Source organism: Olea europaea, unplaced genomic scaffold (assembly GCF_002742605.1).
Source record: "Olea europaea var. sylvestris unplaced genomic scaffold, O_europaea_v1 scaffold1802, whole genome shotgun sequence".
NCBI lineage: Eukaryota > Viridiplantae > Streptophyta > Magnoliopsida > Lamiales > Oleaceae > Olea > Olea europaea.
Genome location: NW_019235765.1, coordinates 60,904 through 69,722, shown reverse-complemented (window position 1 = coordinate 69,722; position 8,819 = coordinate 60,904).

The window sequence follows — 8,819 nt, the reverse complement described above, 5'->3', positions numbered from 1 at the left end:
TTCAATTTGCATTTTGTCAAAAGTGGAGCCAAACAATATGTTCACGGAGCTGCCGTTGTCAACGAGCATGCGTTTTAATCCGTTTCTAGCCACTACGGCCCTTACAACCAGAGCGTCGCAATGGGGATGGTGAACTCCCTCTGAATCTTCCTGGGAGAAGGTGATTGGGGCCATCTTGTCTGTTGATTTCGATTCGTCGACAATGTGGGTAATCATCGGGGGATCCTTAGCTTCTCTTGTATAATTTCTCTGGGCATTCCTGGTGCTGCCACCGACGTGGGGTCCCCCAATGATGGTATCGATTTCCCTGATGACCTGACCTTCAGCGAATTGAGCTTGGTTCCCTTGTCTGGATTGGCCTCGGTTTCTCGATTCTCTTCTGCGAGGAGATTGTTCCTGGTGACCTCTTCCTCCCCTCGTCGAGGAGGTGGATCTGCGGGCGTGCTCATTTCTACTGGAAGTGTGGGGGTTGCTTCGATCAGGGTGCCGATTGGCATCACGACACTCGCTGGTGTCATGTCCGTATAGTTGATGGAAAGTACAAAATCTTACTCCTGCCAAGGGCTTGTTTGGCCTCTTTTTCTTCTTGTTGTTGTCAATTCTTCCAGATGGTCCTGCCTCAGCGGGTGCGTTATCATATGCCAACATCGGCACTGCGTTCAATGTGGCGGAAGCTAGGGCCTGTCCGGATGTGGGAGCTATGGTATGCCCTGCTTGGGTCCATTGCTGAGTAACAAGGTGCGCTACGGGGCCTCGACCTACCTGCCTCTGTGGGGGAGGGAGTCCCTGCGCGGCACGGTTGCAATGATCAATCATTTCTTCACTAACAATTTCCACTCTCATCATCTCCACCAGCTCGTCGTATGTGGAGGGATTTTTGCTGCGCACGTCCCTCCAAAATAAAGTGTTCATGTTGAGACCACCTTTCAGGGCTGAAAGGGCTTCCCTGTCAGTGACCTGCTCGCAGTAAGTAATTTCGTCTGTAAACCTGGCGAGATAGCTTTTCAGCGTCTCTCCAGGGGCCTGCCTCATGTCTTGCAGGCGTTGAATTGGCGCCTCTCCTTCCCTGCGTGAGAGGTACTGGTTCAAAAATGCTTTCTTCAAGTCTGGCCAACTTCTGATGCTTAGGGGAGGAAGCCTGCTATACCACATCTCGGCGGCTCCGCCTAGTGTTAAATGGAAAGCTCTGCACTTTAGAGCAGGTGAGGCTCCCCTACGACTCATTTGTGTCATATACTTTGTGAGGTGCTTCTCCGGATCCCCTTTTCCTTCATGCTTGGGGATCTTAAGAGGCATGAAGTTAGTTGGTATTGGGAAGCTTCGTATTTCCCTTGAGAAAGGGAGGTTATCGTCATCGTCGTCAATCTCATAAGATCGACAGGGCCCCTCTGATCCTTCATCATCTTGAATGTCTTGGGGTGGAGGAGGCGATTCTCCCCGGCTCCCCCAATCTACTAAGTTTCTCCTCTCCCTCCTATTTCTAGGAGGAGGAGGAACGTGCTCTTCTTCGCGGTCTGACCGGACCGACCCTCTTGCGGAGCGGACCCTAGTACTAGGATCGTTCCCTATTCTGTCGAAGACGCTCACTGACCTCTGGTCTTCGTGTTCTTGAGGAAAGTTGTCCCCTAAGAGTGGTTCTGATGGATGACTCTCCTGCGCATAAGATGTCGCTTCGATGTTCCCCTCTCTTTCGAGAGGACGTTCTGTGTGCCGGCTCCTATGGCCTCGAGAGTGGGACAAAGGGATTTCCTGTACCGGATAAGATCCTTGGGGCCTCTGGTGTCCCTGAGCTTGCATGAGAAGTTCCCGCATCGCCATATTCTGAGCTGCTATGTCTCTCATACTCGCAGCTATTTGGGCCATACCTTCAGTGAGTATGGCTGTTCTTTCACCTCTTCGACGCCGGTGATGCGGTCTCTGATGAGTAACATTGTTATGGAGTACCTCTTCTTCAGAGGCCTCTCTCATGGGATTGTCTTCACGACTGTAGCTCATCCTACCTAGTAAGAATTTGGATTGTAATTCGACTTTCTTTTTCAAGAAGCCCCCTTTTCAGGGTCAGTCGCCGATTTTTCGGTGTCTTCTCCGATGGGGAACGCAAAACTTCAAATGGGGAGTGAGTTTCCCACAGACGGCGCCAAACTGTTGACCTCCAAAAATGGCTCCTCCACGTGGCCAACTTATAGCTACTCCACGTATTCCTCCCTGCGTAATGAACAAACGGTCAGGCGCACACGGCCGGGACCGACGGGGGTGGTGGCGGCCGTATACACTCCGACGGTCAAGTCAGATTTGGGTGGTCGGAACAGTGCCCAAGGGCTACACAAATCAATCAATAAAAGGGGGGGGGAGGAGGATATATAAACTTGTTATGGAATGCTATGTATTGAGAGTTTCATTATTTTTGCCTCTTGCCAAGCCTTGGGTATTTATAGGTGGTATGAACCGCGGGATGTGGGACGCGTGTATACATCTGACGGTATGAAGTGTCTGCTCATAGGCGTCAATCAGCCGCGCTTGTAGAGTGGGCGGACAGTTTGTTTCCCCCAAGTTGAATTGACATAAAGTTGATAAGTCACATCAAGTAGCCTCACGGGGACGTCAAATCAATTTAAACCTTAGGTGCAGGACAAATCTTAAATTGGCGACGGATCTTCTAACCGGGGTCCACTTGATCTCGACCTCGGAGGTGAGATGCTTCGACAGATCAGTAGCAGGAATCGACATATCACTCTGGAGAAGTTTCGGGAGGGTCGTTGTTAGGTCGGAGTAGGTGGTGAGATGGCACTTCGGTATTGAGGCGTAACAATAATACTGAATATTCTAACATGTCATTTCAATATCTAACATGTAAACAAATATCATGTGATTTAACTCTCATTCTCAAAGATTTAATTATTTGGCCAAAACAGTGTTTTGAATAGTGGCTTTTAGGTGAGTGTATGGTTAAAAAGTAGAAAAAAAGTTTTGAATATATGTACAGAATATTTTTATTGTGTGAATGTATAGTAAAAAAATGAGTATGTAGAAAAAGAATTTTCAATTAATTGTTGTCAAATAGGGGGTAAGTCAATCCAACACAATTAATAAAAGAAGTATCCGAAAATAATGAATTAAAATATGTATAAAAAATAATTATTTACATCGTTCGTCTTAGCATATAATCTAACCAAGAGAAATGGTGAAGGAATCAAAATATAAAATACAAAGTTGATATTGACATTGACATTGACACTGACACTGACACAACACGTTTATTCAATGAACAAAAGGATAGAAAAAATATCTTCATGTCTTTATCTCAATTCAAAGAAATATGAGAGTCTTCAAAGTTGGATCTTCAATAATTCCTTGAATATTCTATTTGATTTCTCCCAAAATAATCAATATTTGTGTTATTTGAATTAATCTTCAACATGTGGTCCTCCCTCATGAGTAAGAGACTTCTCCTATATATATAGGATTTCGTGTAACCTTGAAATCGTCCCAATAAAACAACAAAAATCCATCCTGAATTTCGCAGGCATTGTAAAACTTGAAAAATCAAATTTGATGTTCAAGGACTCCTACTTAAGCTTTGTGAGCGACCATGAATGATATGGAGATTGAATCTAGAATCTAGATACTTCGAGGGGTGTTACCAAATTCGTGTGACCTTAATTTGCATTAATTTGAAGCAGCATTTTTAGAGAGTGAAAGTTTTAATCTTAGATTTTTTTTTTTAGATCCCTCTTTTCAATTGTGCAAATGGATCTATTTTATAGATAATTTTTAAGGGGCTTTTTGCCATTTTTGTAAATTGACATCTAATTATTGTGTTGAAAGTCATAATTGATTATAAAATTTCAAGATTTTGTCGATGTTTGTATTTTGTAACATTTGTCAAGTCATTTGTTGTGTGTGCGAACGTGTTTATTGCACAGAAGTATTTGTTGATTGTGTCAAGATTTCACAGTAACATTTTCGTCGATATTCGAGGCTAATCCGAGCCATTGGTCCTTTTGGTGACCGAGGCTTTTAAATGTATTTTCTAGCCGTGTTAGATTTTACACATTTCTTCGACAGCTGTGGAATCTTTCACTTCTTCAACTGAACCTTGACGGCCGAGGTGCGGATATTGAAGAATACGTAGACATTCACTGTGACTTCCGGTCGTTCAAAATGAAACCAAAGCAGCTACATTGAAACACAGTTGTACAGGCCCAAAGAACTTCATTAAATAGGTCCAAAATTATTCAATTAGCCCGTCAAAATCTATTGAATTAGTCTTATTGCTGGTCCCAATTGAAAACAAATTACACAAATTTACTCCAGGTCAATTTTCCGTTATGATACTACTTTAGTTAGGCATTACATTTTATTCTGTGCAAAAGAGAACTCAATTTTTCCTGTTCGAGTGTTTCAAAAACCAAATTGAAGACGCTTTTTTCTGTTTTACTTTTTAGGCCACTGAATTCAAAAACGGGGCATCTCATTTGAAGCCGTTGCTTCTTTTCCAGCCGTGACAATAGTAACTTTTCCTAGCATGGAAATCACAATTTCCCTTTGGAATTTTGAATTCATGTACAGAAAAGGGGAACTGGGGAAGTTAAAGAAAAGTAGATGGAAATTGATTCTTTTCACTTCAGTTCATATATATTATTATTATTATTTAACTTCATCAATATATAGATCGAGCAACCATCTTATTTACAAGTTCAAATTATTAAAGAGAAGTCAATCTTATTAATTTAATCATATGGAATGTTTATAATCAAAATTAACATGACATGATGCAAAGTTGTGAACGAAGTCTAAAGTGGAACACATGACAAGATATTAAAGTCAAGGGTTTTAACATTATTTTTTCAATAATCCAACGTTGATTTTATGTTGCTCGACTCCCTTTAGATTTTCAGATGAAAGGTTATGATTCACTAATCACTAGCCGTTAAGCCTTGCATTTGTGTGTCTAGTTGGAAAGCAAAGCGGTCACTTAAAGCAATTCTACACGTACAGAATTTGGCTTCTATAATTTATACAGAAGATACTTGACAGCAATCTGTTGAATAAGTGATATATATATAAAGCTGATCAAACCAGATGCTGCCACTCTTGCATCTAGTGCAATTCTGTGAAGTATTTTTTCTATACAAGCAGATTAAATTCAGGAATAAATGGTACGAACCACAACCAAAATCCTTAAATGAAGGAACAATGTCAAATATAATGGAATTAAATTAGTTGTATGAATTTTTGGTACAACAAGTTTGACATTCCTTCACATGTCAAAATGTTCATGATTTTTGACACATCATGAATGTTAAATTTAATGCATAAAATGAATGTACATGTAGTAGTTTCGAATAAAATGTGTGCTGACATTTTAATCTTAACTTAGATTAGATTTTTACAACAACTTAGACATTGAGGGATGATTACCTCAATTGAGGATTACAATAAGCAAATGGCTACATCTTTCAACTTTAATTCAATTTGAACTAGTGAATTTGAGGTCGAGAGCCCTTCATTCAACATGTATATCTTGATTATAGCTTCATTATGGTGTTTCTTCGAAAGTTCTTCTACAAAATATTGTTTATTGAATGTATAAATTTTTTGTACGAAGAACTAGATATTTGGTGGGAGATCTTTTTTCCCATATACTTGTTATTTATTATGATGACACAAATATATTACATTGGCCTTAAGTATAATGTTAAAGTATACCATCTACTCAATTTTATTCATCAATTAATGAATTGATTGGTCCCCCAATTAAATTATAATTGTTTGCATTTTAGTTCTCATTATCAATTTACTTATTTTCTAATATGAGTACAATGTTAATCACTTCTTTCCTAAGTTTAGTTTTCCTTGAATTCCCCAAGTTCTAGTCTAGATTTCGGACACTTTGAATGAATACGTGTTTGCTTGATCCGATCCGATTTGGGTACGATAACACTAACTTTATTGACAATTGTCTAAATGCCAAAAGCTTTACGCTAGACGCCCAAAATAATAATTAAATATGTACTAATAAACAATAATCTAATCCTACATTGCTACAGAAATGTAATTATTATTATTATTATCTCAAGGCGTTTCTTCCTCATTTATGTCGTTCAAATTTATAATAAATAAAATCTATAATAATTGTCAGCATTAAGACAAAATTATAGTCTTTGTTATAAAATAAGGTTCGAAATGTTATGAACTTTGTTGTTTAGCAAGTGTTTTTAGCACTTTTTTTTACCATAATTACTCATTATAAAAATCCCTATTATGTTAATTCTTATACTATTTTGAACTTTCACCCACTTTTACGTTAAGCCTGTCAACTGTATAAATTATTTCTCTAGGTCCGAGGATATTGATGTTGAGAATGATGCCGACCTACAACTAAAAAGAAAACAAATGAAAGAATCTTAAGAATAGAAAATAACTTAATTAGATCTCAAAATAAGAAAAAAGTAACAAGCTTGGCTCGAACTGCCCATCCAATCCCGTTATATTCTCCAATTATTTTATATATTAATTGTAGGATTTTTATGAGTATAGTTATAGAAGTAGTAGAGCCGTACTCATTTTAAAATTTTTATTAAAGGAAAAATTACAGTAGCAGTTTATAATATTTTCATTTTTTGCAGACTTTACCCTATCCTTCATTTTGTATCAACGAAGGTCCCTAACCTTTCATAAATATGTACCTGAGGTCCATCTGGACGAAAATCATTCAAAACACAATTGATCGAAAAAATTCCTTGAACTATCTGCTATCGCAACGATTTTATTAGATACTGATATCTTTTTGAATGGTGTTTTGGACCGTTTTAATGAATGTTGATCAATTAATTTTCCCGGTCAACTGACTGTTTCCGTCTACACAAACCTTAGATGCATATTTATGAAATGTTAGGAACCTTCACTGACATAAAATGAAGATTAGAGTAAAAATAAAAAAATTAGGGACCGCTACTAAAATTTTCCCATTATTAAATGAGATATGAAATTTATCAGAGCGACAACATTAAAAGGGGTGGAACGAAACCTATGAAGAGACGGTGGCCGTGGCATGCACAATATTCGCTATGAATTAAATCGTTGCCATTGAAGTCCATTGAAGTGGTTGACCCCACCAACACATTTAAAATCCTTTTAGTAGTCAATCTATCCCATTTATTACATTCAATTCACAGTTAATAACATAAATACCCTTTAAAATACCCTTTAAATGAATTTCCAAAAGAATAACATAAATACCCTTTAAAACCTTCATAAAATAATAATATTTGAATTGAGTAAAAAATTATTTATTTATCTTCTTATTAATTTATCGATAGGCTATGTGAAGTCAATTCTAGTCAATGCTACCAAAATATGATTAATACTAGATATCGCTTAAATTATTTTAGTAAAAAATGATATGATGATATAATAAGAAAGTTACAATATAAAGGGTATCGAATATAACTGTCTTTGATGATCATGTTTTAAATAATAGTTCTGTTTTATCAATTGCTTATTTGAAAGAAGTCTTCAAAATATCATAATATTAATTAATTACTTTCTAGAGAATAATTTTTTTTTTTCCAATCAAATGTGGCACATGCATTGTAAAAAAACTACGGATGAGTTTGAGTAAGATTTTAGTACAAATATAGTAAAGCATGCAACTCTAGATGCATATTTTTAGAAAGAATGAAATGAAAAACGAGATGTAAATTAAAAAGTTCCTTAATATGCATTACAAAAATTTCACGTATTTGAATGATTGCTATTATATATTTTCATTGGGACTTAGAGGATTTTAGAAAAAAAAAATTATTAAATCATACATTTAACAAATCTTAATGTAAAATATTAATCGAGTTGAGACAACATAAATTTTAACATTTAAGTGAAATTATTAATTTATTGAATTTTTACTATACAACATTAATTAAATATTGGAAAAATGTAATTAGCCGGTAAAATAGAAAAGGATGATTTAAGAAAAATACGTTATTACAAATATTGCTAACAATTCTCTTTATTTTGTGCGTGCAGGCAAAGTATTATGTGGCGATTGTTTTTTGTTATTACTCCTAAAAATCTAAAACAGTAAATTAGAATATTAGTTGCAAGAAATATGATAAAAAGATGGTGGTCGCAATATTAGTTAGGTAGTATAATCATGCGCATTTACTCTTAAATGAAATCATCCCATGTACCGGAATAAAGCGAAAAGAAAATATGTTAATTATAAAATTAAGTTAAAAATAAGATTGAATCTTATTCGAGTAATACTAGTACTAGCAATTTAATTGGTATTATAAAATAAGTTCAATTAAGTAGGTCTTATATTTTTTATTTAATTAATTTTAATTGAAAGTCCAGGCCTAGATGTTGAAAACTTTAACATCCAATTTCAAAATTTTCGCCCGTTGAGGCGTTGATTAGGCCTAATCTATCTCAAAAATAAAAAAATAAAATAAATAAAAAATAAAAAAAAATTGTAACTTGTCAAAGCATTGACACATCCGTTACCCCTGCGGCCACTCTATATATTCATTCCTTCATTATATTGAACGAGACTTCCAAAGTTCAGAAATAGATGTTGGCCTCTTTGGCACTTGGCCGTTGTGTTAAATCAAACTCCAGTCTCCCTATCCCCTCGTAAACACACAGAGAGAAACGAGAGAGTTACAGAGAATAAAATCATTGTGTCAGGAAACAATTTATGTTGTAGCAACGAAAGAACTCAAAACCTTAACATTTTTTTTATTTTTTTGTCACATTCTTTGTTTACCATTCAAGAACTGTAAAAAATAGATCTTTGAAGTTGAATTTTTGATGGC